The 13,381-nt window shown below is 39.3% G+C and overlaps 1 protein-coding gene across 1 annotated transcript in view; it reads right to left on the reverse strand.

Moving 5' to 3' along the window:
• The window catches only part of LOC122795805 (arrestin domain-containing protein 3-like), a 566,617-nt gene that overhangs the window by 439,209 nt on the left and 114,027 nt on the right, over window positions 1–13,381 (reverse strand). The gene's annotated exons all lie outside the window — the stretch shown is intronic.

The following is a 13,381-nucleotide window of genomic DNA, read 5'->3' on the forward strand; positions in this document are numbered from 1 at the left end:
ATTAAAGTATCATTTAAAATTTATCGCTGATTTTGGGCAGTCCCCCCCTCAATTATTTTCATCTATGTCCAGAATTTTTGAGCAAATAAGTTGAGAGGTATGCATGAGGCACAAAGTGCAGAGGAAAACAAAATCAGGCAAATAAATGCTTTAAAGTATTAAGCATATATGGCATAGTAAGGATATTATACTTTATATATAGCTCACATGCTGTTACATATATATTAGTATTCAAGAAACTATTAATATTCTATCTAGAATGAAACATTCAGTGGTGGGGAATACAAGTTAACGTGGGGAGTGAAGGAATAAAAAGTATGAGTACCAAGTGGATTTCTTAACGTTGTTTTCCTTAACAAATAATAGGATTTCGATACTGGGTATGGGAAGAGACGCACAAGATGCTACATGTTACTACTGCTGGAGAGGAACAGGAAGCACAAGGACGCAAGATGGCAGATGAGCCAACAAACGCAATGTGAGGGTTGTCAGTGTTTTTCAAAGAAGATGTTAATGCACTATTTTGAAATATGACTTGAGTTTGTAGTGAGTTGTGGTTTCATAGAACTTTTCAGTAGTTATGGGACAGCAGTGTGAAGTGGGCTTAAAGAAAGTGATACAAGGCAACACCTATGTACTTGGAATATAAAAACTAGTGTATTGCTGTTTATTAGTTTGGCTATAGTAATCTCCATAGCCTTACAAATCACACTGGTGAGACTATTAGGCCTATAATTCTCAAAGTCATTACAGGAGCCACATTTATGTAAGGGCACTAAAACAGCTCCTATCCACATCTCGGAGATATAACCAGTGGAGAGACAGGCTGAAGAGCTGCTGCAAGGGTTTTCCATGATGGGCTTAACCTGTCTTAGTAGATATCTCGCTATCCTTATATTTTCTGTTCTTGTTTTTGCAATCTGTAAAATATTGCATTATTTTTATTTAGCATCCATCATAGCATCTGCTCCTTCATAGCTCCACTTTTTTGATTGAGGCTCTAAGTGAATAAGCGATTGGTAGTCACATCTGAAAGATTTGCTACCATAGCAAAAGAAACAAATTACAACTACTGATTGCAATCAAAAATAGTCAGCAGAAATTGGTTTAGGATTTTGAGACTAAATACAGACTACTTTGGACCAGTGCCAAACCAATCTGTAAAATGTACTTGTAAGTTTTGAAGCATCAGCAGAAACAATGAGAAATAAGATAATTGACATTGCAGTCTGAAAAAGTGGCGACGAGGGATGGAAGAATGCCTAGAACTATGATTCAGAAATTTAACAGTGGCAACTAATTTAACGTCTATCTCTGGTACAACATTCATACCTACTGTAAATATCTATTTAAAAGTATGGTACCAGTAAAACTCAAGGCTAGAGAATGAAAATCCAATGCTCTACCCAAGGGAACAAATTGTTCGGAGTATCGCATTTGTAAGTTGAAGTTCTGGCAGTTGGTGCAGATGATTACAGCAGAGAACTGTCAATGAGTTGCTCCCTGTAGTCCACAGTTTGATTCCCTCAGCCTTCATTTGCCTAATGTGACTCTGAACAGATTAGTTAACCAGACAGTGTTCCATGGCATCTGAGAAACTGGGCTACGCTCCTCAGTGGTCTCCCTGAATGCATGCCTAGTTACTACCTATGACAGATAAGACAACATTTGGGACCCTATTGCATTATTTAATGATGACATAAAGTAGGTTGTACAATGAAGAAAAATGTTAGATAGAAAACAAAATTATGTTATCATGGCAATGCCCATGGAGTCATTTCAGGGTATAACAAATTACAATAGATAGATAAATCAATAATCAGACATTACTACTGTACTGAAAATAAAAATATGATGAAATATTATTCTGCTTTTATCTTCTCAGTATATGTGCTCTTTGTCTGATATCCAGGTACTTTCTGATGGCAGGAAGAACTGTACGTAAGTAATTAGCTATGTGGAACTTACAGCTATGTCTGGCTAGTGGATAATGCAACATGCTGAAATCAACTGCTGAAAAATCTGAATAAGAAGAAACAAACAACAACAATTACAGTTATTGCATGTAATGGCTAGGATCCATGAGTGGCATCAGGTAACAATCTTTTTACTTTAATGTGCTTTGTGCTAATGGGTTATCCTCTCCATAATCTTAGCTAGAGAGCCTGAGACGGAGGAATACAAATGTTCTGTAGTTAATTATGGCTATTGAGACCCCCTTTTCATAGTGCATGCACCAATGCTGTACCTGGTGTACTCAGTGTTAGCAAACAGTTAGTAGAACTAGGAGGAGGAATCAAACAATATTCCACTGGGTTTGAGCTACAACAGCCATTTCTTAATACACTGCGTCCTAACTTTTTGCAGCATTAAGACTGATATGGTATAAAACTGTTTGATTAAATAGGATGATGGGGATGTATTTGGATATGAAAGCATTTCTTGCAGTAGCTTTTACATGTTGATCTGTAACGGTGTTACATGTCTCGCTTATGGCTGATGAGACAGACTTCTGTTGCCTTTCCTTAAATGTGTTTTAGTGACTAATTAATGAATTCATGTAGACTTCTCAACTGCCCTTATTTTGGAGGCTCTCTTATATTTTCAGGTCTGATTTAGGATGTCCCTATTTTTTGAAGCATGTCCCTATTTTTCAGGCTTGATTTACTACCCCATTCAATTTTCTGAATCCTGCTCATCATGTGATTTTGAAGTTGTCTAGTACACAGGAAACCACACTACAAGAACAACATACTAGTGGCACCAGTAATTTTAAAGAACGAGGACACATCTTACTTCTTCCTCTTTCAGAAACAAAAATACATGATGTGTGGCAGAATTTTGCAGTACAGTTCATTAAGGTCTGCAGATTTTACAGTCTCTTTAATAATATGCTTATATTTTTCCATCATTTGTATCACTTTTTTGTGTTTAAATGTGTTTCTGAGTAGTATCCCACATAAGGGGCAAGAATAATTCTGTGCTATTTGGTATTCAAATGTTGTGTTAATTAGCTGTCCAGATTTTTGGCTGGATGTTCCTACTTTTCCAGTGCCTTTGTTCCTGTTTTCAGTGTCTATAGCTTGAGAGGCATGATTTCTTGTAATTTATGGAGAAGTTCTGTTTTGCTGCCCATATCCACATTTTTAAGTTCTAAGTTCTATGTAGCTTTGCAGTATGTGTGCCACCCTGCCCTAAATGTACTTTTTCCACTGTTGATCTGTAGCAACTCCAGACACTCTAAAGGTAGGTATAATACAAATGCCATATGGCAATTCACTAAGTAAGTACATTAACACTAGGCTTCACAAAAGGAAATAAACAAACAAATAAATAAATAACCAAAACAAAACTGTTGATTAAAAAAGAACATTAGCACTTCTGCAAGGTGCATACTCCCTACTCTAAGCTTACTAACACTAAGGTTACTTAACCTCATGGTAAAAGAAATGCTTCCTTATCCAGTATGCTTAGTACAAACATGCCTTAGTGTTACAAATTCAGTAGTATGGTACTCAGTAAAGGTGCTGTTAATTAAAACACCATGCTCCCTAATCTAATGATGAAAATCTTTTTACACTTGGCTAGAAAGAATGAGGGAGTCTTATCAACTGGAGCCATGTTAAGGTGAAGTAAATCACAGTACTGCTTTATAGTGGAAGGAGGTGATGTATCTGCTAGTCACTGCAGTACATGGTATGGGAGATTGTTTATATTCCAGAGCCGTATATAGCCACATGATTGGCACAGCTGTTCTTTCTCACATAGTGCAAAAGTATGTATGTCACAATTTGAAATATCACTCATACCAGCAGCCTTAATGTTATGTGAGGCAAAGCAAACAAACGAGGTAATGTAATATACCTCTCATAGTACCAGTTAGTTGTACTGTTGATGGGTGTTAACCAGCCAGCAGCTCTGTAAAGGATGACAGTGAGCTGTGAGAAACAGTCGGGAAGATGTTGCATATTAACATCAAGATCCTTAGCAGGATGATCTTTGTTCTGATATTATGTAAACCTTGGTGAAGGGCACCATCCTCTCAGGTTTGGTTAATATCTGGTGGCACATAATTACATATCTCCCTGATTTTTTTGGTCCCTATAGTTGTGATGTCCTATCAAGACTAAAATTGGTATACAGGTAAAGGTCAAGCCAAAATGCAAGAAAAATGTATAAGAATTCCAAAACATACTTGACACACCACAGCTGAAACACAACAACTTTAATAAAAATAATAAAATATATATGGTGAGCGCTTTCATGGTACAACACACGGCTTCTTCAGACCAGTAAAATCACAGAAGTGTAATACACCTACCAAAATTATTAGCTATGTGCACAAATCACAGTTCAAGTTGACCCATATCGGCCAATCAACCTAAAGCAGGAAGTATTGCTTTCATTCATAGTGAGCTAACCAATCAAATAACTACCTATGAACACAAATCAAAATACAGATCTAAGCTGTTACAGTGTGATTTGTGCACATAGCTAATAATTTTGATTGGCTATTCAACTACCCCTCCATTAACTGGGAAAACTATTCATATACCACTACACTTGCCCAATGTTTCCTGGAATTCATTAATTCCAATGCCCTGGACCAGCTTGTTCTTACCCCCACTAGAGGTAGCAACATCCTTGACCTGGTCATTACTAACATGGGTGACCATTGCTCTACACCAATAGTTAGATCCGACCACAAACTAATCACCTTGGAAATCCACATCCCCCCCACCCAAAAAGGTAACCGCCATGAAAAAACTTCTCCAAAGCTAACTTTGGGCTCCTAAGAACAAAGGTGGCTAACTTCATGGCACCCCTGCTAACCGAGAATAGTTGCATGACCGCCGAATCATACACCAATGCACTGTACGAACACATGCACAAATGCATGGATCTCGCCATACCCAATAGAACCAAGACACTCTCCTCCAAAAAAAGGAAGCCAATCTGGTGGTCCCCTGCCATAAACAAACTCTACAACAGAAGGAAGAAACTGATACAGAATAAGGTAAAGACTCCCTTATCAGCCTCAACAAAAAGTTGAGATCCCTCATCAAATCCTCTAAAGCTAGCTATGAAAACAGAATTACAGCAGATAGTAAAGACAACCACAAGGCCTTCTATAGTTATGTAAAAAATCTACCCTCAATACCCAGATTTGCTATGAGCTACTGCACATTGGTACCTCCTATACTGAGCCAACAGATATTGCCAATATACTGTCTGACAGATTCAGTGTCAACCCCCCCCCCCCAAAGGACCAATCTCAATACCAGTAGATTGCCAGGCACCCACTATTACTGCTGCAGAGGTTTAAACAGCACTATCCAAGGCCAAGAATACAGCTTCTATGGGACCTGACAATATCCCTGGCTGTGTTTTACATAAATTACAGAGTGAACTGGCACCTCACCTGTGTGCCCTGTTCAATCACAGCCTCACCTCAGGCTTTGTCCCTACCGAATGACACTATATATAGCCATCCCTCTCCACAAAGGAGGAGTGACTACAGACCCTGGGAACTATCCCCCCATTAGCCTGACAAGTCTGATATGCAAAGCTATGGAACACATCCTCATGGACATAAACAAGGATACAGGGAATCTCCAAACTCTGGATCCCACACAGTTTGGTTTTCTGAAGGGTAGATCATGCCGGCTCAAGTTGGTCGACTTCTTTGAGTCAGTCACCAGAGCTGTGGATGAAGGCAAGGTGGTCCATACAGCCTACTTTGATCTGGCCAAGGTCTTTGATACCATTCCCCATTCAGGAGTCATAGAAAAACTCACTAAGCTAGGCATCAACCCCTATATCACTAGGTGGGTTGTAAACTGGCTCACAGGTAGAACCCACAGTGTGAAAGTAGCTGACTCCATGTCAGACTGCCGACCAGTTACGAGTGGAGTCCCACAGGGATGGGTCCTGGGTCCTCTCCTATTTGGTATCTACTTCTCAGAGGTCCAGTCCAACACAAAGGAACTCTGGCTTACAAAGTTCGCAGACAATTGCAAGTTGGGAGTCATTATTAACTCCCCGAGTGATGTTGACATTCTACAGAAAGGCCTCACTGAGACCAATGACTGGTGTCAGAACCACGGCCTTAAGCTCAATGTCAAAAAATGTGTTATCATCCCCTTTCAGAAAAAAACAGTTCCCATGAACTAGACATCGATGGTAGTCCACTGAACACAAAAGCGTTATAAGAGATCTGGGAACACAGATTGACAGCAACCTCTCTTTTGACCACCACACTGCCACTGTGGTCAGAAAGTCCTTCTATGTGGCACATCTCATTACTAAGGGTTTTGCATCCAGGAAGAAGGAGGTCATTGTCTCCCTCTACTCTTCCCTCATTGGGCCAATCATTGACCCATTTGGCATGTACCTCACTAGACACCTGAAACAACTGCAGAGGCCACAAAATTACCTCACAAAGTGGATCCTAGGCCTTAAACACTTGTCCTATATGGACAGACTCAAAAAAACTACAACTATTCTCTGTCTCATATCGCCTACTTAGAGGGCATCTCTGCTTGACTTATAAAGCCATGTCTGACCCAGCTCTGTTAGAAATGCTACATCTAAAGAAATCCCAATCCCTCTGCACCACATGCTCCAGAGACCTCAACCTCATTACCACAATTAACAGGACATGCTGGAGGGACAGGTTCTTAACCCAGAGACTGCCCATGCTATGGAACAGACTTCCCATACATGTCAAACAGAACACTTCACTGGCCCTCTTCGAGAGAAATCTTGATGAATGGATGGGAAATAGAAAATTCACCCCAGGGATCACATCAGTGGCTCTACTCGACAGAGGCACTAGAAGCTAAGACTGGGTGGCACGATGCCAGGGTAATCGTATGGCTAGGCTTGTAAAGGCTCCAGGGCCATTAGCCTAGTACACACCTATGAACCTATGTGGCACAGATCTGTAGTTTCATTTGTGCACTTTTTGAGTGTTTTGACTGGATGAGAATGACATTTCTCATTTGATTATTTGTGGCTGATTGGTTGTTTCTGATTTTAAAAGCAGGTGTGTTTCACTTCTGTAATTTTTGCTGGTCTGAAGAAGCAGTATATTGTACTGTGAAAGCACTCACAGGAGTGGCAGAGATCAACGTGGGTGCTAGGCAAAGGGCTCCCGCGCACCCTCCCACAGCACTCACCATATACATTTTATTATTTTTATTGAAGTTGTTATTTTATTATTTCAGCAGTGGTGTGCCAAGTACATTTTGGAATTCAAAATGAAACTATACTGTTAAAAAAACTATACTGGAACAAAAATAAGGAAGTGGAAGGTGGGTAGGAAGTTGAGGAAAGCAAGAAAACACACAACACAGGCTTATCCTTATGGTGAATACATAACTTTCGTATCTGGTGTTTTTTCCATCAGTTCTTAAATCGATGGGACAGGGTCCTCAGCTACTTTTATACTTGTTTGGCCTCATGGAAGGATATTCTAGAGCATAGCTGAACCAAATGAGGCCCTAGACATGGAGTGGCTATCCAATTTGTAATGGAAGATTAAGGTATGAACCTTGGACCAGGTGGCTGCAGCAGTGCATATGGCATCAACTGGTACGCTGGAGAAGAAGACTGTAGATGAAGTCACAGATCTGCTAGAAAGTACTTTTAGAGTAGAAAGGAGATGCATCCCCTTTTTTGTAAACAAATGAAATACAATGGATGAACCATTGAGAAAGAGTGACCTTGGGCATGGCTTTTCCTAATTTAGCATTGGAAAAGGACACAAATAACTGGTCAGATTTTTTGAAGGGCCTAGTGCAGTGTAGAGAGAAATATAACTGGTAATAAACATCAAATAAATGCAGGGTATATTCACACTTGTTTGAGAAACTTGGGAAGAAAACTGGAAGATTTGTGGATTGATAAATGGATGACTTTGAAGCCTCCTTGGGGAGAAAAGAGGGACTGGTTCTCAGAAACACTCTGGCCTTATGAAAAATAAAGTATGGTGGCTTTGAGGATAAAACACACAGTTCAGAAATTCTCTTAACAGAAGTAACAGGCAGCAGGAATAAGGTCTTACAGATAAAAACTTAAGATCCACTTTTATAGCAGATTCAAAGGGAGGGGCCGTCATGGTCTGCAAAAGAATTGTAATATCCCAAGGAGAGACTAGATCTATAAGTGGAGGCTAGAGTAAGAAAGTAACTCAAAGAAAGGCCTTGAGCAAACTAAGGGAAGCTATGGGTATATGATTTTTCTCAATGTAAAATGAGGAAATTGCAGTTAATTGAACTTTAACAGTAGAACAGCTGGCACCCTTTGAAAAAGATGTGCGAGGAAGTCCAAAATAGATGGAAGTAGAGCTGAAAAAGGATCAATATTTTTCTCTACAGCCCAAATAGAAAATCTTTTCTATTTACTTCTATAAACCTTCCTAGTGGAGGGTTTCTGACAAGATGACAAAATGTGGACAATGGGGATGACAACTTGTACTGCCAAACCATCACTAGAATTGGAGAAAGCATGTGGTTAGCTTGAGGTACTGAATGTTCAGGTGAGGCAGCCCTAATGGGTAAGAAAGTAAATCTGGGTCCAAGCCCAGAACCAAAGATGGGTGAATCAGATGAGGCCAAAGGAAGAGAAACCACATCTGTCGAGGCCAGTAAGAGGCTATGAGGATTACCTTGACCTTTAACACACATGCTTTCTACAAGAACTTTGGAACCAGAGGTGTCAGGGAAAAGATGTAAAGGAGATTCGGGTGGGTCAATGACGCAATAGAGTGTCTCAAGGTCACTTCCCCTCATGGGGAATTGGAGAGAAGAACTTGCAGAATTTGGTGTTGTGGGGAGAGGGAAAAGATCTCAACAAGTTCTGCCCCAATGGCTAAAACCCACTCTATTACTGATGATTTGAGAGACCACTTGTGAGATAGCCAAATGGATCTGCTCAACTTGTCTACCAGTATGTTGGATTTCCCTGGGATATGAGTTGCAATTAGAAAGCGTAGAGAAGATATCACTCATTGCCACACTCTCAATGTCTCTCAGCACAGAGGATAAGATCTGGTTCCTCCCTTGTTTGCTGATGCCATGTTGTCTGTCTGTATGGAAATCACACCGAAGGGGAGACAGTCCTGAAAAGCCTGCAACACTAAGAGGACTGCTCTCAACTCCAAAGTATTGATGTAAAGACTGGCTTCTGTCTGAAACCATGTGCCTTGGACTGTCTTTCTCAGATAATTCTCCTCCCCACTCCAGCTGGGAAGCATCAAAGGTCATTGTGTCTTGGGGAAAGGGCAGAATGAATGGATGTCCCAGTATAACATGTGGTGCCTCTAGCCACAACTGGATATGTGTCCTGCAGTTTTTTTTTTTTTTTTGATTAACCAATGAACTGCCAGGGTTCAATGATGAACACACAGGTAAAATCTGTGTCCATAAAGGAAATGGGAGCTGTGTTGGTACTGTGACCAGGCCTGAAGCCGTGCTGAGTAGGGAAAAGGATTTGGTTTTGAACCAGATGATTGAGAAGCTGAGTATGCACACATTTTTCTAATATTTTAGAGATGGCAGGGAGAATAGTGATGGGTCGGAAACTGGAGATGTCAGAGTTATTACCACCTTTATGAAGTTGTAGAACATAAGCTTTTTTCCAGATAAGTGGTACTTGGCACTCCTAAATAGTTCGGTTAAGGAGAATGCTAATGGGGCAGGCAATAGAGTTTGCAGATAGTTTTAGGAATTCTGATGGTAAGTTGTCAGGTGCATTTGTACAAAGTCTGAGTTTAAGAAGAAGTTTTCTTATGATAGGGATTAGTATAGGTGAGAGTGAGAAGCTAGGTAGAGAAGAAGGTGATGAATGCAACAAGGATGGTACACCTGGTTTGGGGTTTGTTTGTGGGAAGGTGGTGGTAAGCTTAGCTATGGTGTTTATAAAATATGAGTTAAACAGTGAGGCTATCTCAATGGGTGTTTTACCTGGATTAGGGTAAGGATTATTATTTGAGCTTGGATGAAGTAGGGAGTTGATTGCACCCAGAATTTCTTTGGGTTTTGTTTATGTTGCTCTTGAAGTTTTTGGAAGTGTTCATTTTTATTTTTCATGGCTAGTTATTTTACTTGATTACATAGCTCTTTGTATTGTATCAGGTCAGAAGGATTTTTATTTTTTTTTGCCAGGCTTTCCATGCTTTTTCCCTGATGGTCATAATTTGTTTTGTGGGTTTGGTAATCCAGTTGGCATAGTTAGCCTTTACTCTTTTTTGACAAAATGGGGCTAAACTAGTCAAGACGTTGAAAAATGCTGGATTGAAAAATTCAACAGCATCATTGACAAGGAGAGATGTTGATATTCCAGTTGATACTTTGTATGATTTCATTAAAGGTGATAGGGGTGAAACTAGATAAATCTCTGGTTTGCTTAAATTGGTGTTTATTGGGTGGTGAGTTAGTTTTATATAGTATAAAGGCAGGTAGGTGGTCACTAATGCTGTTTGGTAGAATGTCGGAAGAGGAGCTTTTGTGGGGTTCAGAGACCAAGATCCAATCCAGGATTGAACCTTTATTGTTATCATTGCTGGGTCTAGTTATATTGGTGATAAGCTGGGTATAGTTGAACAGGTTAATATTGGTGGATGGGTGCTGTTTAGAGATATCTAGCCAGTTTTTGTTAACGTCCTCTAAGATGATCATTTAATTTTTAATATTATTAGATGTCCAGACAAGGATATCTTCTAGTATAGCGTTATTATTGCCTGGGGGATATATAGGACCTTAACACAGAGGCTTTTTTTTTACACTTGTGGCACTCTGAGAAAATGGCTTCAGAAAAAATTGAAACTAGGATATGTGCTTATATGATGAACTTCTTTGGTAAAGGAAAGCGGATTCATTCTCAAACTGTCTCTGAAACCCAATAATGACTGCACAGGTATTCAAACTACACAGAATAACATGCTGTAACAGTTCCTAGCCAAATAACATGAAAGAACTATTGAGCCTTTGGTTTGAATTTCTTCACCTCTATATGCAACAGGTTTCGCACTACTAGCCACATTAAGTTGTTCATTAGTTCTCACCTTAGCAAATGTGTCTGCTGACATAACATTACACTTTGAACCAGTGTCTGCTTTGAGCTCAGTAGATTTGCCATTGATCTGAACAGTACAAAAGACTTTGTTCTTTGCCACCAAATTCACTGCATCAACCTTTTCACCAATTACTGATACACCATCTACATAGAAAGTAGAATTGCAGCTCTCTATATCATCAACTTGCTTTTTTGAGTGACCCTTCTTTATAACTGTGTGAGGTTTACTTGATTTGCAAAACTTTTGAAAATGGTTCTATTTTTTTACACTTGTGGCATTGCTGACCAAATCCTAAGCATTTCTCTCTTTTAGACTCATGACTGGCACCACAATTGTGACAGTTAGCAATAAAGCTGGATCTTGGTGTTGCTGATTCATGCTTGTACTCCACTGAGCATGCTCCCTTCTTAGACCCTGCTGGAAAACTGTGTGGTTACCCATGAGAACCAGCAGGGGCTGTGGCTGCCATGTGCTTAGGCCTGCTTTTGCTTGCCATGTGTTACATGTTGTCTACATTTACTCTGAAGCCTCCTGAAACCATGCTCTTATCACTTGCAAGCATACTTGAGTGCCTTTATGTAACTTCATGGATTTGACAAATCTCAATAGCTTTACTCAAAGTTAAAACACAGTCACAAAGCAAAATCTTTCTCACTGTAGCATTATTACTACCACACACAAGCCTGTCCTTTATTAACGCATCTTTTAAATCACCAAAATGAAACATTTTAGCATTGTTTCTCAAGTAAGTAATATAAGCTGCACAAGTTTCCCCTGGTTTCTGATCTCTTGTATAAAACAAATGCCTCTCTAATGTAATATTTGTCTGGGGATTACACATTTCTCTGAATCGGTGCTTCAAACACTCAGGGTCTTCCCTTCAGTCAGCCTGTACAACAATATGATGATTTTCACCTTCTCCCTCATATACTGCTGGTGCATACACAAATGAATGATGTCTTTCAATGGCCTCTGACCCGGCTAGATTTAGCAAAATGAATGCCCTGGTGCGTGCATCTTTGTCAGACTAAGCTGCTTGTATAAAAATATTGTACTCTTGCTCAAATATTCTCCAATTCTCTGCAATATTCTGATAAAAAACAAGTGGTGAGGGCTTTCGAAATCTGTCATATTAACACATACCAGTAAAAGGTTTTGCAAGTATGCACGAACACACGCACATATATATATGCCAGAAATTTATGCCAGTATTTGTAACTATGGCCAGTAGTACAACAAGCCTCTGAATAACTGAACTTTGTGAAATAAGTCTCTCAGGCACTGTAATACTCTTGAAATTCAGAGTGAGAAGCATTTTGAAGTAACTGCACTTTGCAAATAAACAGTACACAGCACACTGAAACTTCCTCCAAAATGGCGGTACTTTGCTAGATAATTCTTTACAGTGCAATAAACATTTTGGAATGGCTACACTTTGTAAATAGACACACCCAGCACAAGAAACATTTCGAAATGGCTGTATTTTCACTGTACTTCACAACACAGTTGCACTTTGCACACAAATAAACTCTTTGGAATACATGCACAGTAATAAGCACATACTGTAAGCACTTTTACATACTTTGAGATACTTTGAAAAACTGCAGTTATGCCCTTGCTACAATATGAAGTAGTAGTTATGCCAAAACACAGTACTTTGCCAAAAACATGGAGTCAGCTTGCTTTATTTATGCTTAATGTGGCCTTTTTGCCCTTATATTCGTTTTGCTCATTTAATCTCTTTTCATGTCCATTGTTCTTTTCTTATGCTCGTTTTACTCTAAACATACTCGTTTTAACATGCTCATTTTACCTTAAATATGCTTGTTTTGCAATTCAGAGGTAATTCCAAACCCCTTATGTGTTTTTCTGATAATCATTTTATCAAATATCTTAATTTTAAACATTTTGTTTAATTAATAAACCTTTTGTGCCTCTCGCTTATTTAATAATGCGGGTTGTTCCCTTGTAATGTTCTGTTTTATCTTTTTTATAAAATAAACTGTTCATGCAAGTTTTCATTACCTTTGTTTCTTTTCTGTCCTTTTTTCATGCTCATTTCTCTTAGTTTAACTTGCTGTTAACTTTGCACCTCGTAGCTCTGGATATCAGTCTCTGGAATCCCTGTTCTGACACCATGTCACTCATCTAGTCAGGATGTAATAGACGAGTCTTTGTGGGTTCTGTTCAAGCAGATTTATTATGTACAAACACATCAGGATTGAGGCTTAATGACTTTAACTTAGATAAACATATACAAACTAGCTATTGCATTCATACATGTTCACTCTTTGGCTGCAC

Source organism: Protopterus annectens, chromosome 2.part2 (assembly GCF_019279795.1).
Source record: "Protopterus annectens isolate FY-2018-M chromosome 2.part2, PAN1.0, whole genome shotgun sequence".
In the NCBI taxonomy this organism is placed as follows: Eukaryota; Metazoa; Chordata; order Ceratodontiformes; family Protopteridae; genus Protopterus; species Protopterus annectens.